The 22,279-nt window shown below is 40.4% G+C and overlaps 1 protein-coding gene across 4 annotated transcripts in view; it reads right to left on the minus strand.

The window, feature by feature from the left end:
- The window catches only part of cald1a (caldesmon 1a), a 64,881-nt gene extending 45,192 nt beyond the window's left edge, over window positions 1-19,689 (minus strand). For 3 of the 4 annotated variants that reach the window (XM_080887911.1, XM_080887910.1, XM_080887907.1), the window contains exon 1: window positions 19,537-19,688. The gene's annotated coding sequence lies outside the window, so the exon portion shown is untranslated. Of the gene's footprint in view, window positions 1-19,536 lie in introns of all 4 variants that reach the window. The other variant, XR_013972343.1, reaches the window with a different exon arrangement.
- Between the last annotated feature and the right edge of the window lie 2,590 nt (window positions 19,690-22,279).

Raw genomic sequence — 22,279 nt, forward strand, 5'->3', positions numbered from 1 at the left:
CTGTGTTACTGTAGGGTCTTTACCCTAGGAATATATATTGTGATACAGTGCTATATAAATAAAAATGTAATTGTAATAAATAAACAGTAAACTGCACACAATATCAAAAACATATTTTTGTGTTTATAACTGATCAGGTCATTGTGTCCATGTCCCCACATAGCAACAAAAATGATGATCCAAACTACAAAAGGCAAGCGCCCCTGCAGTCTCTAGCATTTATCAGCAAAAAATGTTGTGTAACTTCCACCTTACTTTCTCAAACCGCATGTGTTGTGATAAAGCAGAGATAATAAATAAAACAGTTTCAATTATCTCTCAAAATGACAAATCTTTTTTGGACAGGAAGCTGCAGCTTGATACTTTCTGCATTCTTGCGCTGCGTTTTTTAAAAACAAATGATTCTCAATGCAGCATACTTCAGTCCCGTGTTTTATTTTCCACTGTCAGCGGCGATAACACAGCTGAATTCTGCAGGCTGTTATTGGTTATATATTTTGACTGTGACTCACTGTTCTTTTAATATTTTCTCCTCTTCCTCCAGAGCACATGCATGGGAGTTTTGTACTGTTCATCACACTTTAGGCTGCGCAAGATCCAAAGATATTTTGCCCTTGTTTTTTCTTTTTGCTGAGAGACAGCTTAAGACACCGACAAGCTTCACCGGCTAACATTCCCCTGCAGGCTGAGGGTGTGTTTACGTGTCCTTAAACACCATGCCTGAAGCTAAGTCACACTTAATTTGCAATAAAAATAACACCAGAACACGCCATCCATCATCTGAATCTAAGCTTTTTTGACTTTCAGGTTTGATTGCACAGATGTTCCACCTTAAACTGCAAACGGGTCTCTTTTATTCCCATTTATGAGGAGATCTAACTATATCCGGCCTCAAAATCTTACTTGAAGCTCTTAAAAGTTTACCACTGAAAAGAGATGATAAATTCTGATTTGTCAGCTGTTGATCCAATTTACCAAATGAAATCACTGCTCAAATGGAGTCGATGTAGCAGTTGGCTGAAAAAAGGAAAGGCTATAAAACACTGTCTTGCTTTTAAATGTTGGTTTTAAGGGGTACATTTGCATTAAGAGTTGGATTCTTTCTGCCCAAATCATAAATAATCCTGCAACGTCTCTGTGAAGCAGCAGCGGTCGAGAGCCAATATAATTCCGCTTCAGTCTTTGACTTTTTAAAGGCTGTGTCCCTTTTAAAAGTGCACTTTCAGATGCTACACCCACAATCATGCAGAACTGGGAGAAAAAGCATTCCAAAAAGTACAAATCCCACACAAAATAGGGATGTTTGGACGGCATCAAAAGGCTACTGCTCACTGGCAGTGCTCCATATGACCAAATATGGAAGGAAAAAATGCTGCCTTTTCCCGTAACCAAACTGGGAAGAGGGAAAAAAAGGGAAGGTTTTCTTGCATGCTGTGTGCACAGCGAGATAGAGCTCTTACACTCACTCCGCAGTGGCCACAGAGCTGGCTCCTTCCCAAAGCAGCATGACTGATGGTGATGTCGGACCTGCCGTGACATCTCAGCCAACACTGTCGGGCAAGCGCACACAAATACGCAAACACCTGCACGACTCAGGAGTCATGAAAGAAAGGCACACCAATCTTTTGGCTGCGGTGACGTTTCATTTTTAAACACACAAAAAGCTTTCTTCGCTCTCGCATATGAGCTCTATACCATTCTCAGCAATGCACTCTGAATCTGAGCCCCCTGGAAGGGAACATTCCTCTCTGTGAAAAATCCGCCATCTCCAACGCCACAGTTCTCTACTTCAGTTAGAAACAGTTTGTTTATCTGCCCCCAATATACAGAGTGGCTCTGACACTCTCCTGCCACTGCCTAAGAAATTTCACAAGAAACTTATCGAAAAATCTGAGATTTATTTTTTGTTTTCCTCCTCCTTCCATCAGGAGGGCGAAAACCCCCCTGAAAAGAACAATAAATAATGAGCTTGTGTTTTTCCAAAACTGCTTACTAAGTTACTCAACCTTTGTATCAAACCTGAAGTAACACTCTGACATCTGAAATAAGCTTAATGGCTTACCTTCTAAGGTGTATATGAGAACATGGATATCACTCTCATGATTGTGTGATAAATGACTGATTTAACATCTTTTACAGATTTTAAACAGGGATGCAGCTAGCTTGACTCAGTAGGTCTGCTAGGCCAAATGTAAAAAAATAGCAAAGGAAAGTATTTTTCACAATCTGAAAGGAGTTTCGAAGAGTTTGGAATTTGAGAAATACATTAATTTGGTTTCTGGCCTTGTGTTAGATAAGAATATCTCATATCCCTTTGCTAAACATTCAACTAAACCCAGAATGTGACTGTAGGTTAGCCTAAAAATGCTACTATGGCTCTTTTAAAGTGATTAGAGTGATTAGAGAGATTAACATGAAACACTACATGTACTAAGGTTAATTTCCACCATGGAACCCTACGCTAAAAACTTGTCATCGGTTTAACAGTGTCTGTGAAGCTAGATTTAAGAAAACAGTTTATGGTTATAGTTTTTAGAGCATGTTAAGCATGTGTCATTACTTGGTTGGTCACTGCTAATAGCTTTACATTAGTTTATGTTAGCTAACTAAGGACAGAACTACAACTGAGTGGAAAACAAGGACACTAAAACTAAAAAGCAGTAGGTCACTTTTGTGCTGCCCCTGGCTGCAAAAATGGGTTTATGTTAAAAAACCAAGGACATACTGTCCACTTTCACTCTCTGGCTGTTAAAGCAGTAAGTGTTTTTTCACTGTTGGCTAGCTTTGCTGAAACAGCCAACTGTTGGCCTTAATGTTAGCATTTGCAGAACATTTTAGAAATGACAACAGTGTGGAGGAAAACTTGTTTGAGCCAGTTGCAATGGTGGTTCACCAGACAGACATGCTGGAGTCAGACACTGTTTGATCTTTGCTCATCGGGTTGAGTGTACAAAGCGCCACAATTAGCTGGCATAGCAGATGTCCGCAAGATGAAGTCAGCAATATTTTATGCAATAAAGTAATCCTCCTTTTCCCAAGCACACCCAAATAGTTCTACATTGGCTAATTGTGCATCTTTAATAAGAAGAATGGCTGCATCCAGATATGTAAGGAGGGCATCCACGGAAAAACTGCTTGCTGTGCATCAGTTTGTTGCTCATGGTTGGTCACCAGTGGATATTTCAGGCTCTAGGTGACTAGGATGCCAACATAATCTTTTTCCCACACTGGTAGTCGCTTCAGTTGCTCAACTTGAGAAATTGAGAAATTTTTAGCACTGGACCTACCTACATCTTGTCAGCAGCTCTACAGCGGACATTCCAGGCTCCAGATACCTGATAACGCTCCAACAGATTCCCTATTCTGTCATGGTTGTTGCTTCATGGTTGTTGCTTCAGTAGCTTGCCTCAAACTTAAAAGTAGTTTAGCTTGTTGCCTGCCCACTTGACATCACAAATGCCGCAGTCACACTAAATGGGACGGCAACCTCCTTGTGACCAGCAAAAATTGGTGATTGCCCGGTAATCGCATTGATTTGTTTCCCTTTTGGTGACCAACTGCAAGTAGTTGCAACACCTGTAGCCTCTGACCATGCAAGCTGCAGTCCAGACTTGAACGGACTAAAATCTCTGTCAAGCACATTGGAAAAAGTTTGCAAAGAATCTAATTTCTAAATGCAGACAGATTGCTAACACTTTGCAATCAAGGTGAGCCATTCTGTGCTAAGTGTAACTTGTCTGAGATATGTCTGTTTGCAATAGGGGACTCAACTCAACTGGTTGCCAACTGGTTGCATTCTGGTTATCTTCCTATTTAAAAGTAAGGTTTCTGAGCGCCTACTACAGAGCCTTTTGTGCAGCTACTTAAGTTGCAATGAGTGACACCTGGGTAGACCTGGCGGGTTATGGTAATCCTAGCATATTTAATTTGAGGTTCCTCCTCTATAAACCCAATCAGTCTTAAGATGGGAATTTTGACAACTCAAAAAACCCAAATGTAAAAGAATTCGGAAAATACACTTTTATGCGGGTTAGGTCACATGAAATTAAATGTTTTATTACCATGATACTTTTGACAATGAATGTTCTTTGCTTTGCTGCCAAGCAATGAAGAGGGGAGTGAAAGGCGATAAATAAGCCAATCTGGCACTTTCCTCCTCTGTTTGCTCAAGATCCAGGCAGCCTTGGTTTTCAGCGCAGCACCCCTCTTATGTAAGCGTCTCCTTGGAAAAAAAAATATACATCAGATATTCTGGTGCAAATATCCAGAATGTCAAATAATCTCAATAAATATGCACCCCTGCACTTGACATGCAACATTAACAGTCTGTTGTGGAATTCCACAAGGACATTATAGTCAAGCCCTCATCTTTTTGTCATTCAGAATCAACTGCAATGTCACAACAAACATGTTGTGAAGAGGCAATACAGTATTAAAAAAAAGACTGTAATAGCATCAGAAAAGACAGGAATAAAATGAATATATATATGTAATTTCTCCACATCATTTTCCTGTCAAAACAAAGCAGAGCTCTGAGGAATATAGAAGGACGTCATCATCGAATCATCCAGTACCTCAGGGTGCACTCTGACATTTTCAAGTGTATTAAATGGGAGGTTAAATAAATAATGACAGACAGATGCTCAGTGAAGTCAAAGACAAAGAAGAGGAGCTCAATACAATAAAAAAACAAACCACACAGACAAATAAGATTCCCGGGTACCTATAATAGCCTGACATATTCATTATCATCCCAACATTAGCTATGTGTCAAATGGTATCAGCATTTATAATGGCCAATGAATGAAAATAAAATGTAAATTTAAAAATGTAAGGAGAGATGGGAGAAACACCCTTTAGTCATGTCATGAGTGTTGACGTTGCATAGTTCCTCCACCAGAGGGCACTCTGGAACTCACATGTTTGGAATACTGCCACAAACACAACAGCCAGTTTATCTGATCACACAGTAGGTAAACGAGTAAATAAATAGCTAGAAATGCTAGAAAAATCTGTTTATGTTTTTTGTATCTGAAAGAAAAACAATATTGGGCGATATCAGGTAAAGCCTGCCAATAAATAAGGCTCTTAAAAGAATGTGAAGAAACAAATGGTGTAACCTAATGCCCAAACAATCTATGTATTGTGTTGAAGAAATTTCAACTTAAGTTGAACTATGGCTTGGCTATACTTTTATCTAATTCTATTTTTGTACCACAAGAAGGTGTAGCTAGATATAACTTTTTTAGAAGCATTTTATGGGGATAGCATTTAAAAAAGCAGTTAAACATCACGCTAAAATAATGCCCCTGGTGGCCAAAGTTTTTGTTAAATACAAATGGTAATTCTAAAAAAAAAAGTGTCTTTAAGGTTCGAGGATACCTCTAGCAGCAATGGAGGAGTTTTTCTTTCACACATGAACATGAGACCTGTCACGAATCCCTTCCTCGCCCTTCTCTCATGTCCATTTGCAGCCTGCTCTCGTTCCTTCAGGACAGCCTGTCTTGACACCTGCCTTCTGTCAGAGTAAATGAGGCCCGGGCAGGAGTCTGTGTCTCCTCAACAGGACATTAATCTGCTACTAGTGAGCTGACCGGGGAGACTTGTGGAACCAGAGTGCTGATGTATTGTGAGTCTAAGCACTGCTACTGCTGACACCACAGCTAGAGAACGGAAGAGAGAATATAAAAGCAGGATAGAATTAAACTGAAAAGATCTCAAGTAAGGATAAATTGGTTTAGTTCCTTTTTCTACAGTAAGCAGCTAAAAGATCACAGTTCCAGTTAACAAAAAAAATTAAGCCTGGCTTAAAGGCCTTTGAGCAGGATACTGAACTTTAATAAGAGTAAAGTCATCCTATATACACACCAAAGCTCAGTGACTGAAAAAGTATAGGTGATTAGCAAGAGCCACAGCACCCCACTGCCTCTGGTACACAGGCAATAACATGACATGTTGGAAGCATTAAGGGAAGCATAAAAATGTATTTCTCGTTAAATTTGAGAGGTTCCTGATGCGTTTCTCTAAGGCAAAAACTGGAAATAAAATGGATCTGCTAACATTTGTGACATGCTTCTGGCGCGTTGGATGTGTGGCTCTCTCCGTGGCCAGGGAGAAATTACACTTCGGTGAGAGAAGGGGAGAAAATTGGAAAGATGACCAACCCCCAAAAAAAAAGAATAAAAAAGAAGGCTGAGTGATTTATGTGGCTGACTCAAACTGTGCCACGAGAGAATGTCTTCCCATCATGCCTTACATGGAAACATGCATGAGGGGAGAGTGAGGCTGAAAGGCATGATGCAATGCCCCTGCACACTGAGAGCCTGTTGAAAACATGACAGCTAAGTGAAAATCCTGCCACGAGTTTGGGCCGTTTTATTTGTTCGAGCAGGCATCACAGCCCTATCAGGAAAACAAAAGGGAAAATGGCTTTAACAGAGGACATATTTATTTAAATCACTCCTAAATATCATAAATCTTTATCTTTCCTGCCTTGTTTTTGCATACAAGTCAGTAAATCATGCGGTGTGATGCCAATTTTTTTGAAGAGTGCTGCAAGGCTTTTCAAGGGTATTGCATGACAAGGTATTTTTCAAAATAAGGGGCTGCATTCCTGGAGAGAGATAGGAGGAGATTAAGGAGTGAGTGGGTGGGTGGGTGGGGTGGTGGGAGAGCAAGATGACCTGACTGAGTAGGCCTATTACTCACACTGGATGTGGAGTGATCCCCTGACGCTGCTTTCAGTTCAGCCTTTGTTGGAAGAAAAAAAGAAAAATCTGAAGGCTTCTTTGGGGAAGGTGCATCTACACAAGTCAGTAAAGAAGGTATGATAATAGAGAGTCTCTCAGCAGAGATCGAGGATGTTTTGCTTTAATTCTTTGACTCTGTCTCTGGGTATTCATGCAGACGTGCTCTCAGTGAATTGATGCAGGACCAAACTGCTTAATGGTGGATGCGCTGGGACTCCTCTTCCAGGTGTGGAGATGAGAATATGCCTTTAAGTGGAATACTCAGAAGACGTTTGATAAATGGGCTTCAGTGGCCATGACAATGACAGAGACAGCATTCAGCAGGTTTAAGTTACTCTCCATACAAGTCTGCTGAGTATGCTTGCACCACTAATGTTTTTGGCCACTTGAGAGGAAACTGTAAAAACAACACGTGACTTTTAAGCTACTAAATGCCGCACTGTGAAAGACTTGTATTAATATTTGTCAGTGTGCCTCCGTTTTGGGACCCCCCTAGCCTTCAGTGCACATGCATAGAAGTCTTTTAAGGCAGGGAAAGCAGCAACAAGACCCACAGCACAGAACAGAGCAGGTATCAGTGACAGGTTGCAATCACACAGGCCTAGAAACTATTATACAACCATCTGGTAACCACTGTTTTGCACATGTCTCACTCTGTATATTTTATTTTATTTATTTTATATATTTTATTTATTGTTTACTCTATTTAATTTGTAAAATATGTGTACACACACACACACACACACACACACACACACACACACACACACACACACACACGTAGAAAAATATTTAGTATACACATCCAGAAATGCATATACTATTATATATTGTACATATATTTATTAGTTTCAGATGTAGCCATTCTTGTATTTTGCTTGTTTACATTATTGTATTTTGCACAACTCTGTTGCTTGTGAAGCTCGCACACAAGAATTTCACTCACATGTACTGTACCAATGTACCTGCACATGTGATGTGACAATAAAAGTGATTTGATTTGATTTGATTTGATTTGATTTGAAGGCTGTGCTACTGTCTGTAGACAACTGTCCAAGTTGTAGTGAAACTTGAAAAAGTGCAACACAAATTAAAGTAAAAAGCTGTGGTAAAGGTGGGTTGCAAAGCAGCTTGGAGCAGCTTGCTCTAGTAACTGTAGGCATGCTAAAGATACTTAAAATTGCACGAGATTTGCAGAATAGTATCAGCTAAGCCATCTAATCACATGAGCATAAAATCAGCTGTTATATGCTGATGTATTATGATTGTGGGCTTGGTTTGGCTTCATAGTCAGAGTGTGAATTTTGTGTATTTTAATGTATCTGCCATCCTAGTCAGCGGGAATTTGTAAATTGTATATCATTTTACAGTAATACTTCTATCAAATGCAAGCGTCACAAACTGAACATTTAAAGAGTACACTGAGGAAAAAGTTAGAATAAGAAGGACTTTGATGAAAAGGCCAAATCATAGCTCTTGACAAAGGGCTGCAGAGGTCAGCACAAAACTCAGCCAAATACACCAATCCTAATCCCAGTCCACCTCCACCAACTGTCGCATGTTATGAAGGGAGCTACAAATACAGACCAGTAAATACAGTAATCCGGTAAAGCACATGTGTTTCAGTGGGTTTGCAGTAACATTTTTCAAGATATCAGAGCACTGTTTTTGAAACAGCAGAAGCACATTCTCTAAGTGAGGGAGCTCACCTCGCCATCCAAAAGATACATTCCAGCCTTTTCGTACCTCAAATCCTTTCAGGGCTCTGCAGGGCTGAGGTTCACTAGCTTTACCCGATCTCACTTTCGTGCATGGCTGTGCTGAATGTTGCCTTATTAGTGTGGCAGCCAGCCAGCTAGGATGGGTATGTCTTTGGCTCCTCTAAATCCCCGTCAAGGTTAAAGGCCCAAACGAGGGTCTTAAGGACTAAAACATGATCCATGTAAGTTTGCAAACGCAGACACGTCGAGCTATGCGAGACTAAGACACATCGTCACACAATTCTTAACACAGCTCAAGCATAAGATGAAGTCTGAGCGATGAAGCCGAGGTGACTATAGCATGAAACCGCAGGAGATCTCTGCACGTACTTGAATACTTCCTTCATGAGCGCTTCAAAGGAAACAGCCTCCCTGAGGACAGAGACTCATCTTTGTGAATGTTAAAGATATTAATTTTCTCCTTTTGGACCAGACATTGGCATTTCACATACTTGCATTAAAAATGATCCATAATCTGTATAAAGCATGACTGTTTAGATTCCAAAGTGAGCCCTAGCTCTAATACCCAGAGTACATAACAACAGAGCAGCTTTCTTTAGACTTGAACTCTGCTGTTCAGGAGAGCTACCCCACGTCTGTCTTCTCTCTTTCTGTGGTTATGTGACTTTGGGATCCACTGCCAGAAATTCCAGGAAACTCTAGAGCTTCACGAGACATAACAAAGCTCTCTCTCTTCCTCAGTATTTGTCTCATTACACTATGTTCCTCTGTCTGCCCCAGCAGGCCTGGAAGCTCTGCAGCTCAATCTCCCTGGGACGAAAAGTAATTTAATTCAGTGACTGATTGACTCATATCATATCGCTATAAATGCTGGCTTTCCTTACTATTAATGCCTATGCTAATTCTACACCAAAGACTCTTTGGACCATGGAAGGCAAAATCCTTGTTGAACGCCATTAGCATGATGTGGCATTTACCACTAAATGAAGGATAAAATTCAGCTTCAGAGGTTAATATATGTGCAGTATTTAAGCTTCTTAATTCCTAAATTTATTGGAGTAACACATATCTAAGACAGGCATGAAATTGTAAATAATTGAGCAGTGCTTTTAGGAGGCTTCTCTTGTTGCTCCGTTGAGATTGCTGCAAGCTTTTTGTAGCTCATGGCAAAACTGGAAATGAGATTTGGTTCACAAAGCAGCAGCGCTTGATGGGAATAAATCCAAAACCACATCCAACAACCCCACCACCACCACCATTACCACTAATCTGTCCAAAGGGGTTCACCCATGTCCTCCAGTTGGAAATTTGTGCTATGCATCTGGGTCAACTCTTTTTTTCAAATGGATAGATGCCAGCCTGCCTGAATCCCCTCATACACATGCACCTACAGAAATACCTATGCACTCACCACCCACCTTGTGTTTATGTTCAGAGCTTGAGTGACTGGTATTTCATTTCGGCCTGCCCCGAGCCCTTTTGCACAGTTTGGCTTGGCCGGTGTACCATTACTGGTCATTAAGTCTAACCTGAACTAATAGGGGCCTATTTTCCAAGGTGGTCTCCCAGGTGGCTGTTACAGGAGTGAATGGCACCGCGCAGCTCAAGGCTCAACTTAGGAATCCAGAATCTTGTGAAAAAGCCGTCGTTGGGATGCAAGCCAGACACCGTCATATATGCGATGCAGTCTCTTTGATAACAAGCACCCATTGTTCTGGGGGTGGTGGGGGGGGGGTCATCTGGGTGTTTTGTTTCTCATTAAGGCACGTTTAATGAGGCCGGTCATAATAGGAACCCTACCCCATCCTTAACATGCACTATATTACATTTGAACCTTTCTCAACATCTGAACAAATGAACCGTCCATTATCCTTCTGGAACCCTGAACAAAATGGAATCAAACCAATAAAAACAACAAGTCAATGATATCTAGCAGAGCTAAATCTATAGAAAACACCTTACTACTCTGTTTGCAGATATCTTATTTTAACATTAACATTTTCATGTTTTAACCGTGCTCAGCTCCAATGTGACATGTGTCATCATTAATCAGAAGAGAAGGAGACATTAGTCTAGAAGCGGGGGTAATTAATCCGCGCTCACACTCCATTAGATGTCATGCTCAATTTGTGCTGGAGAGCTGTGTACTGTGTAAACAAGCAGAGACGATGGGACCCACAGCTATTACTCCTGAATAGCATGGCACCTCAGGACATGTCCTAGTGCTGTACCCCCAAGAAAGCTAAACTTACTTGCTGCATAGTTCAAGTGGATAATACAGCTCAAATTGTAAGTAAAATGAAATGAATCCTTGCCCGTATTAGATAATTGCGATCATGTGGTGCTTTTATAGGAAATTTGTGAACTCTGATGTCTGATCAGAGGCTAATCGTATGCATATGTATTTAGTCATAAAAAAAGTGACTGGACTTTAGCACTGTAGCCAAACTATAAGCCTCCAACAAGGTTAAGCTGCAGTAGGGCATATAGTATGAATCAGCCCTTACTTTAATAAGTACCATTTGGCTGTCACCTCGGCGGCTGTAGAGCTGCTCTTTTACAGTAAAGCCCCTCCAGTACAGAGCTGGGGTTATTCAATAAAAACCTGACTGAGTGTTTCTCCCAATCACCACTGGCAGAGCTCTGATGAGGTAAAAAGCTCTTCTATGCCAGCCTATGTCCCTGCGGAGCAGTGTCTGATTAAAATGGTTTTCTGAGGCCATATTTTTGTTCTCCTTGTCCCCTTGCCAGACCCGAGTTTGAGTACAGAGAGAAAAACTGACAAATTACCTAATGCTCACTGAAACGAATCCACAAAAACAGATCTAATCTATTTAAAGGCCTCCGATAGGTGGACAGATGGGAGCAATGTTTTTTTGGGGGGGTGAAATTGGTGGTATCCATATCTCAAAGTCACTGGAAAAGAGAATGTTGAGTGTATACCTGAACATACTGTACATTTGTTACTGGTAGTGATGGAGGAAAGACTTTGCATCAGCCATTCTGTGATTTGATCTTCACCCTTAATCACTTTCACACCCCTCCCCTCCCCACACTTATCTTTTCGACCCCTGTCCACCGAACTCCTCAGCCGAACAGGGCAGTGACATGTGAAGTGGAAAGAAGTGGTAACAGCGGAGTGGCCTACTAGCTTTTGTATTCACCCGTCCTCTCGCCTTGCTTGTAATACATTCCTGAGCAATCCTCGGAGGCCCATATGTAAACGCCTGAGTATGCTTCTGATTAGGAGGCACAAAGAGTACACTCTATAAATGCACTCTTAAACAATTACCACTGCTCCCAACTGCAGCTCCGACACAGGCCTCAGACTGTGCTGCAGCCTATTCAGGTGATAAAGTTGGATGTGGACCATTTACAACAATGTGCCTTGTCTTACTTTGAAAATCAGATTGAAAAAGGTTTGACAAGTATTATGAATGCAAATGCTCAACAAATGCTCAACTATACTTTCAATTATTAAGGACTGGTTTAAAGTTCTGTCACAGAATTTAATGCATAGCCGTTATCCTACAGAAAATTATAATCCTTCAACTTGCTTGCACTTTTTTGATTCACTCTCTGAGCTTCCACCACTGAATGGCCTATAATAAACACAGTGCATACTACCTATCCAGAACCAAGGAGCCCATTTGGTTCTGGATAGGTACAACCAAACCTGAGAGCCAAAGCAGACCACTATCTAATAAACAGATTCGATCTTTCACCACCTTAGCATTTTTATGTGGATACTGGTACGGTAATTTTAAAATCAGATATTATTATAATATTATATTCTTTCAGACATATGAAGCATACATAGATTTCTCTAACATTTGTTGTTATGTATTTACTTGTGACTACTCAGAGCAGCTGGTTGTAGTTCCAACTGCATTGCTAACACTAATGTTGCAGAGTGCCCTCTGGTGGCCAAACTATGTAACGTCACCACTTACCATATTGTTGAAGGGTGTTTCTCCCATCTTTTCATTCCTTTTCAAATATTTATTTATCAGGCATCATAAATGCTGATACGACAGATCGGCAAATAGCTGATAGCAATCGGCTAATAAATTAGTCGGGCTCTAGAAAAGACATTAAGTTAGGTTTTCAGAAATGAAATGTTAAATTAATGATGATGCTGTCGAAGTTGTATATTTGTAACTTTTGGCAACACATACAATAATTAACTAAAGTTTTGTTTCCAATACATCTACTAAGAACTTTTGAAGGGATGGGTGAAATTCCAGAGAAATTAATTTATCCTTCAAGTCCTTAGGGGGTAGCACTTTCTGAAAGTTCAGGAAGTTTAAGGGTGGGGCTTGCAGTACAGTCAGTCTCTGCATTAGCCACTAACTTTAAGTTGAGAGAGATCCCAAAGATCCCATTATGAATGAAGTTATTTCACAAAACTATATGTAAGGACAGTATTTGCTTTTTAATATCTCAGTGGGCTTGCTTAATTTTATTCTGTCTTTTGGCTACGCTGAACATGTAGCATAAATCACCCTTCCACTATAATGAATGAAACTAGCTTAATCGAGCGTAAGAGCATTTTTGCCACAGAGATCTGCTCTGCCCAATTTAAAATACACAGCCTTTTGCCATGTTTAGCCAAAGCACAAGAAAAGATAAATTCCACTTTGCAAACAGTGCTTTAAACTGCAATCTAAACACAGACAACCAATGTTCTTTAGGGACCTTTTAGTTCTGTGGAAAAATTACATGGGACTAAATGTCTGGATATTTTAGCTGAAAATGGTTTTGTAGTGTTGCCTTTGAGGCTTGTTTTCACTGAGTCAGAGTAGTCAAAAGAAAGCAAAAGTTAGAACTGGAACTTTTACAGGCATTTTAAATATGATAACTTCCTCTATTTGTCTGTTATTTGGCTTACTCCATAAACTGATTTATCTCGACTCTAGGAGGAATCAAGAGTTTAATCAAGCAAATGACTGGCAGATTTCTTGTTAAAAATAATTGCTGGTTGCATCCCTAAATACCTCAGCAAGTGTGAGACCCTCTCCTGAGATTTTACATCAATGAATTTTTAAACGCTTAGAACTTGGTTGGAAAAATAACACAACTATGAAGCTCATCCAAAAGCTGAAACTGAATTACAGTAGAAGTCTGACTCATGTGAATATCCATGTAAGGACACAGTGATTGTTTTATATGTATGAGCTAACTCCTCTACCATCATTACAACATGCAAGCTTGATCTCGCTCTTGCCAGTTCTCACTCCCAGGATGGCAGACGTCCAGCACGGCCTCTCCAAGCTGTCCTTTAAATTCGCCTTTCGGCACGTTTAGCGTTTCTACAGCCACAAGCATAAATCCAGCAGGCCTATAACTGACCTGCACAATGCTCTGTCTGTCTGTCTGTCCCACCCCCCGTGTACAATTCATAGGCCGGTTAACCTTGCTAACCGTGTAAATATATGACCTCACTAGTCATATGTTCACACTGAATGGTATTTTTCACACACTCCTCTGGGATTTACATCACCTTATTACCTCCACGTTCCCTTAATTCCACATTAACAAAAAATATGGGACTTTTAAAGTGCGATTTAACAGGCTCTTGATTAGCCCTGTTTGTTTAGTTTTGTGGACTCTTTCGGGAGGAAGACGAAAAGCTGAGAGGAGCAGGGAGGAGGAGGGGAGGTGAAGAGAGGACATAGGAATGGAAAGTTGGCAAAGAGATGAAGCTGGGTAAATGAAAGTTTTATCAATCATTTATTCTTGAGATAAATTTAAAGAAAAATAAAAGCTTAGGAAGGATATATTGGTGCTGAAGGAAAAGTAACGTAACTGCTATGAGAGAGGGGCACACAAGGTGGCTTCTCTGCCACAGGGACACACTGTGCATCTCTGGAGTCCCAGCGGGAGGACGGTGAAAGAAAACACAAGGCCAATCAGCTAACAAGCTAACATAGACATTTCCTGTGCTTGTTTTATCAGAGGAGAAGAAGCCCAAAGGCTAAATGTCCCCTCTCAACAAGGTTGTACACTTCTCAGAATAACCTGCTTTGGGAAACCAAGAGGAGAACATGCAACTTTTTAGCATGACATCAGAAATGCTGCTTAGGATTGCTGACCTCACTCTCACACTATCAACCATCGACAAAAAAAAACAATGAAATGCAGACCACGTGGGGAAAAGAGAAGATTTTTTACCTTTTAAGATATAAAGCAAGGCTGCCTCATGAATTTAATCATCTCCCACTCAAAAATCTAAAGATTTAGTAAGAGCTAAAGGATCATAATATTCCTTTTTTGTGTTTTTTTCTATAGCTATGAAACTTCTGGCAGAGCTTGGCATCTGGCAACTAGCAGATGGTGAACCAATATGCCAATTACCAACACTGACATGCCGTGCTGCCTATTATTCAATCTGGCCTTGAGTAATCACACTTTCAAGTCAGAAAACGATACGAGTGAGAGGTTGATCTAACAAACCCTCTCCATCCGAGTGTGACTAAAGCTCAGAGGAATTCAAACGCAGGTCTTTTGTGCCCACATGACTGCTTCAGACGGGGCGACTGAAAGTTAGTTGAGAGTGAGTCTGAAAAGGAAAGGAAGCAAAAGACAGCTCGATCCTAAAGTGTGTTAAAGAACTGCAGCTTGGAAATAGCTATGAAATTGTGGTTTGGTTAAATAGGACTGAATATAGTGGCAAATCTCTTATAGGCCAAGGAAAAAAGAAGAGGAGCAGAAGAAATCTCCATCACCCAAGAGACAACCAGAGCCTAATTGTAGAGTGAACAAATGCCAGAACATCCAAGAACACTTTGCTCCCACTGCACAACTGTTCCATGTCAGTTTGGCTGCAAAGCGAAGAACAACAAACAGCATATGAGCCTAAATTACACACGGAAATGTGTCATGGCATAAGAGATTTTCCTCCTAACATGGAAAATAACAGGAATTTATATATCGCAAACATCTTCCAAGCTCTTAAAGCATAAATAAACATCTTCTAAGGTTTCCTTCACAAGCAGTTAACCATCCCTACCAGTTTTTACCTACCACTTGCTGACCGCCATTACCCAGTGAAATAGTTAAGAATTCTTCCCCAACCCGACATCTGCCCGTCTGTCCAAGCTCACCAATATTATACAACTTAGTATGCGGTTCTGGATGCAGCACATCTAAATTACATGCTATCAAATTCAAAAGGCAAAAGGAGGGGGGGGGGGGGGAACAGCACAGAGTACACTGTAGGGCTCGAGTCCAGGACCAAGAGTCCCCTGAGTGTTAGCTACACGTCAATCACAATCACTTCAAAATGAGGTGAACCCCATCCTACTCCTGCTGTTGTCCAGAAGACAAACTTAAAACCTTCACTGACGTTTTTTCCCCCAAAGCAAGTGGTGCTCACACTAATGACAAGGACAACACTGATAAAACAGGAAGTGCTCATTTCGCTTGCGGTTCCCCAGCATAGCGGGGCTGCCTTTCTATCTCATGCCATATTCTTACAACAAACAAATCTGCATGAAATTAAGCCAGCGGGCAAAAACACTCGAGCACAGGAAACATGCTTGACATAGTTTCACTGGTCCGTTATGAGAAGAAACCAGAAAATAGCTCTGGCACCTGCTGTGCAGAAACAATGTATGTTTGGACTGACGTGTCTTCATGTTTGGAAAGTGTACCACATGGGGAGTTTGGGTAAAAATAAAAGAAAAAGAGAAAAGAATCGTCTGATCATTTGTGTTTGAAATTTGCCTCTGTCAGTTTTCCACTCTATTCAAATTTCAGTTGAGACACTTGGTTGAATGCCTTGGCTCAGCAGTGCTAAGAAACTACTGCCTTGCAAGGGAAACTCTGGATTCTTGCTTTGGAATATGATGCTGTGGTGGATTATGAGTATCTAGCATTAGACTTCAACAAAGCAGCCACATATATTACATTCATGTAAACAAATAATTAGCATTTCTTGATTTTAGTGAGAATAAGGCACAATAATCAGCAAACGTCTTGAGTTAAATCAGCAAGAAAAGAAAAATGGGATGAAAAATGAGATGGAGAGAGTGAGCGGGAGCCAGGATACAGTAACTAGAAGCCTTTCACCGCACTGTGCAGCTCAGAGCCAGACTCCGGAAATGCATGGCAGTGTTCCCTACATCCTGCCTGCCCAGCCCTAACCCTGGCCCTCGCCCACACTGCCAAACCCATGTTATCACTCTGTGCAATTACCTCCACATTCTTCTGCACCCATATCATATCGTTCCAATTATAAATCCATACAGAGCACCACATTTCCAGTGTATGGCTTGCAGTCTGATGTGTGCTCTGTTTAAATATGTGTGTGACAGTGTGAACATGCATGCAAAAACCTTACTTTGGCAGTTGTCAGGAAGCACTTTAAAAACAAAGTGGCTCAACTAATCAAACAAAAAATTTTAAAAGCATGATTCGGCGACACGTATATAAACAGAGACGCATAGAGACAAACAAAAAAAAAAACCCTAAACATTTGATCTTAACAGTGAGGAGTTGAGGGCTGTATGTTATGATGTGTTGGAAATAGTATGATGTGGGCTGTGTGGGCTCATTGCAAATTAACACATCTGAGTGGTTTGAGTGATCATCTTCATCCAGTAATTAAACCTTTCTAACTTGATAAGAATACTCTCTACTGTGATGACAACAAGCCAATCACAAGGCACAAAGGAGCTTTATTAAAAACAACACAAGCTTTGTTTAATGAGTATAAAAATGGCCTTCAAAGCCAGCGGAGGTATCACAATCTTAAACCTATGTCAGAGATTGTAAGGCTGTAAGTAATTTATGCATAATAAAAAAAGACAGTAGATGTAATTATGTAAACATTTAAATAGATACACATTGTTCGATCAGATCGATAGTTTAACAAGCTTTTTAGCAAGCTAGAAATTGCGGATAAATATTTACATAGTAGGATAAAAGCAAAGGCAGCATAAAACATGGACATAGCCTCAAGGTCAGAAAAATTACGCTGATATGGAAGTGCCTTAAAACGGCATTTTATCTCCAGGTCACCAGATGGCGATATCTGTGGTTGCAAAAAACCCTCTGGTCCTATAAAAGTCTAACCAAATAAAATATCTGTCTTAATCTCTGTAAACAGTTTTCTGTTGAGTTCTATGAGCTGAGTCTCTCATTTTGAATCATACTGAATAAAAAAAAGATCGGCTTCTTCCTGTTAAAAGGAAGTTTTTTCTTTCCACTGTTGCCAAGTGCTTGCTCATAGGGCATTGTCAGGGTTTTTTCTGTATTAATGTAGGGTTTTTACCTTAAGTATAAAATGCCTAGAGATGTCTGTTTCTGTGATTTAGTGCTATACAAAGTGAATTAAATTAAATTTAATTAAACTGAATTGAAGTAACAGGCAAATAATGATACAACTGACTATATAAGTAAATAGTTGCACAGTTTGTCAGGGTCTGTTCTGTATGTCTGCTTCTTGGGTCCAACACACCAGTAATCATGACACAACAAAAAGTAACAGATAAATAGTACAAATATATAACTAAAAGTAATAGACACAGGTTGAACAGTTACCAAAAAGGAAAGAATGAATTGTTAAATGGTTAGCTAAAAGAAATATATAGTTACATAGTTTCTAAGAAGTAGTATTTGAAATAAATAAATAGCTATAAGGAATGGATAAGTAATGGATAAATAGAGATACAGTTACCTAAAAGAAATTGTTAATTACAAAAGTAATGGCTAGACTGTGGTATGGTGATCAAAGGTGTTAACTGTATTCCACAGATGAAAAATTTAAATGGACACAAAGGGAACATTAAATGAATGGCTGCTACAGATACCATGAGATGGCTGTGGGGTGCATAAGGTTGGAACTACTGTATTAGAAGTGTGTTATTCATTGCATTCCTGAGGCTATTCCAGTCATCTGTCATCAGGTTGCTCCTGCACCTTATAAGGAGCAGGAGGGCATTCTCCACTTGTTTTCCAAACACTGCGCAACTTATCGGATACAGTTTCATGGACAATTACTGTGCTGTCTGTTTCCTGAAAGTATTTAAAATGGAAAAAAAACCCAAAACCTTACAGATCAACCTTTTGCAGTTCCCTCCACCCTCTTACACTTACCATGCTTCTATTTCACAGATACTACTACGTAATAAAGCTGAGATCAAAAGACTTTATGCCCAAACTGAAGTACAATGAGAGCCGAAGAGAGGTTTTTTTTGCCTCCGGCGTGGTAGGATTGCAGAGAATGTCATACCTTGAGAAGAGAATTCATTTTTGACTAAGAAGGCCTGCCCTCTGAAAGACTGCCCTGTGGCTTTGTCTGCAGGAGATGCTGGACGTCTTTAAGACTCAAGCATTAATTTAAAAAAAAGAAATTTAAAATCTTATGTTCAGATTTGATCTTTTGAAGGGCATTTGTTGAGCTGGCATCTATACAAAGTTAGGATAACTGCCCTTATCCTAGCTCTGCACACTTTACGAATGCCTTTCTAAACTAAGGGTGAAAACCACAACCTTCCTTTAGTGTCTGGAGGATGCTGTTGACAGAGAGTCAACATCAACAGGCCAAAAAGTAGAGCAACTTTTTCTTCAAACCAAAAAAAAAAAAAAAAAACTTCCACCAGGCTGCACTGAGTGGCTACTTTGGCGATGAGAAACTTGCCCACCCCTCTTTCTTCCTACTGCCCCTTCATACTTTGTTCGCTAAAGAATCAGAAGGCGTGAGCGCGCATTGCAAGAGCGTGCATACGGTATGCTTTTCTTTATGCATCCCCACAATAAAAACACATTTTTAAAAAAGCTCTCTGGGCCTGCAGCTGGGAATCATGACGTCACCATGCCTTTAGTGAACCAGCAGCGTGAAACGCGCACAAAAGAGGGAGCGGCTCCCAGCCAAGAAATTCCGAAAAGTAAAATCAGCAGCCCATGCGCACAGCAGACATCCAAGTATGATAATCTGCCATCGTAACGCGGCCTATTGCATCATTGTTTTTGTTTGTTTTTTACGTCATCTTTAACTTTCCACCCACAAAAGGTCTGATATCGTCTGTAAAAGTTTAAAGTTGTTGTCTTTTTGCGCTTACCTGTGGATCACGACGGGACAAAGTAGAGCTCTAGAGTCGAGTGAGAGGAGTGGAGAGGAGAGGAGGGAGCCTAGTCTGCAGTCGGGTCCTCCACTACACTCAATGATAAAACCAAACTCAAAGCCCGCTCAAGCCCCTCCCACATTTTTAAGACATACAGTACACATCTACCCTTGGCTGCATTGTACGCTTCGGTCTGTTCTTGTAACGCCGAGACCGAGTCCAAAGTGAAAAACTCAGCTCTCCTAAGAGCTCGTGCAAAACTCCCAACATCTAGAGTGACTCTGGGCAGAAAATGCACACTTTTGGGGGGAGAAAGCCTTCTGGGATAAATAAAGTGTCAACAGAGATCGCATGAGATGTTTATCTTGGACAAAAAAAGGGGCTCACGGTGCAGACCAGCAGGCCCCAAAGACTGCATAATGTGTTGGCAACTGAGTTACAGAGTTCCTTTAACTGCTCACCATTATGTGAGCCATCATAACATGACAAATAACCACAGTTATCAAATTATATAACTGCTCAAGACATTCATTTATGCAGTGACTCTGAAAAGGCATGTGTGCTAAGTAAAATGAATATCTCATTAGCTAATGTTGCCAAGCTATTGACATGCATATGAGTCTTAGTGGGAATCCAATTTTCCTTTGATACTTACTCACTCTAGCAAGAATTATTTTTTTTACAGATATAAAAATGTCCCTGTCCATTAGAATGAAGTTTTTTCCTACCAGTTTAAGCAAACTCTTGGCTATAATTTAGCAAGATTTTGTCATTTGCACTGATAATGAGTTCTCTATACTGTCTATATGTATATACACTCATCAGACAGTTTATTAGGTACACTTTAATAGTAACAGGTTGGACCTCTTTTGCCTTCAGTTTCAGAAAGATGCTAGAAATATTCCTCACATATTTTGGTCCATATTGACGCAACAGTTTTACACAGTTCCTGCAGATTTCTCATTCTAAGACATCCCAAAGGTACTCTAACAAGCTGAGAACTGGTGACTTTGGAGGCCATTTCAATATAGTGAATTCATTGTCATGTTCAAGAAACCACTTTAGCATGATTTGATCTTAGTGAAACGGTACGCTATCCTGCTGGAAGCAGCCATCAGAAAGTGTGTGCACTGTGGTCATAAAGAGACATGGTCAGCAACAATATTCAGATGCGCTGCTATGTTGGTACTAAGGGGCCAAGAAAATATCCCCCACATCATTCAACCCCAACTAACCTGAACTGTTGATACAAGGCAGGGTGGAGCCCTGCTTTCTTGTTCTTTATGGTGAACTAGTGGCACCTGATGTGGTCCTCTGTTTCTGAAGCCCATTGTTTTTAGTGCATGATGCTCTTCTGCAAACCTTCACTGTAATGAGTGGTTATTTGACTTCTCTGGCATTTCCACCCAGAGAACTGCACCTCACTGGATATTTTATCTTTTTGGAACCAATCCCAGTGGAAGAACAGTTTCTGAAACACTCAGACCTCTGGCACTAACAACAACTTAAATCACCTTTCTTCCCAATTCTGATACTCACTTTGAATCTCAGCTGCTTGAGATGGTCTTGACCATGTTTACATACCTAAATGACCTAAGCTACTGTATTATATAATGAGCAGATGTATAGGTGTACCTAATAAAGTGAAAGCTAAATGTGTATATTCAGCAGGGTGTGTTCAAATGATGGAGGATATATGATCAGGTCTCTTCTGTGAAATGCTCAGACAGAAAAATACAGAAACAGATTCACAAGTAGGCTACGTTCAGTATGTCAGCATCTCTTAGATTGCAAGCATGCTAATTCTTGGGTAAAATCTACAGTACACAGAGGTCAATTGAACAGAATCAACTTTTTGGGATCACCGTGGAAGAGGTTTTTATAACATAATCTCTTAATTTTGTGTGGAAACCACAAAATTCCCAGAAAGAGAACAACAAAAAACAAACAAACCCCAAAACACTTGACCTTTATCTTCAATAGAAACTACAGCTCTTACATTACTCTCTGTGTCAGCCCTTACACGAGATGATTAACGGATCAAGAGAATTGCAGAAGTGAAGTTTCTCGTTTGATTCCCTCCACCAAAAGCACCACAGCTATTTCTGACCACGTGTCTGTCAGCAATTTCAGGATACAGAGAGTTAGGAGATGACAAACACAATAGCAGCAGTGTTCTACTTTCTACTGTGAAACAGCAGCACGCAGACACTGCTCGGCTTTGTCCCCCCCCCCTCCCTTAAAACAATGATGCTCAGAACAAAGAGTGAACTTAAGAGCATTAGGCAACTGGTGCAGAAATGAGCACCATATGCGCCGGTGCTCTTTTGCATGTGCTCTTTAAAGATAAAGTGAAATAAATACGCTCTGCTGATTGTGTACACGTGCAAACGCAGTTGTGAGTAAGTGTGCGTGTGTGCTGACATAACGAGGAGAGAGAGGAGTGTTAGAAGGCCATTCCGCTCACCAAATCTGAAAATGTGTTTATGTTAATTTCTTTGAAAAATGATGTATTTAAAGATAAACCTGTCATTCTTCATCTTGCGTGTTTCTTTTTTCGACTTTTATTCCTCATCCAGTTTGCAAACAACAGCTGCCTCAGAAACCTCCACTACCCTGAGTTGAATCACGTCACGGCATAATTTGATTGCCAAAAATGATGCTGTGGTTTGGGCACGTTTATAGTTAGCGCAATGCCCACATACTCAGGGCCTGTGATGCCTTTGCTATATTTACATTA

Source organism: Rhamphochromis sp. 'chilingali', assembly GCF_963969265.1.
Source record: "Rhamphochromis sp. 'chilingali' genome assembly, chromosome: 7".
NCBI lineage: Eukaryota > Metazoa > Chordata > Actinopteri > Cichliformes > Cichlidae > Rhamphochromis > Rhamphochromis sp. 'chilingali'.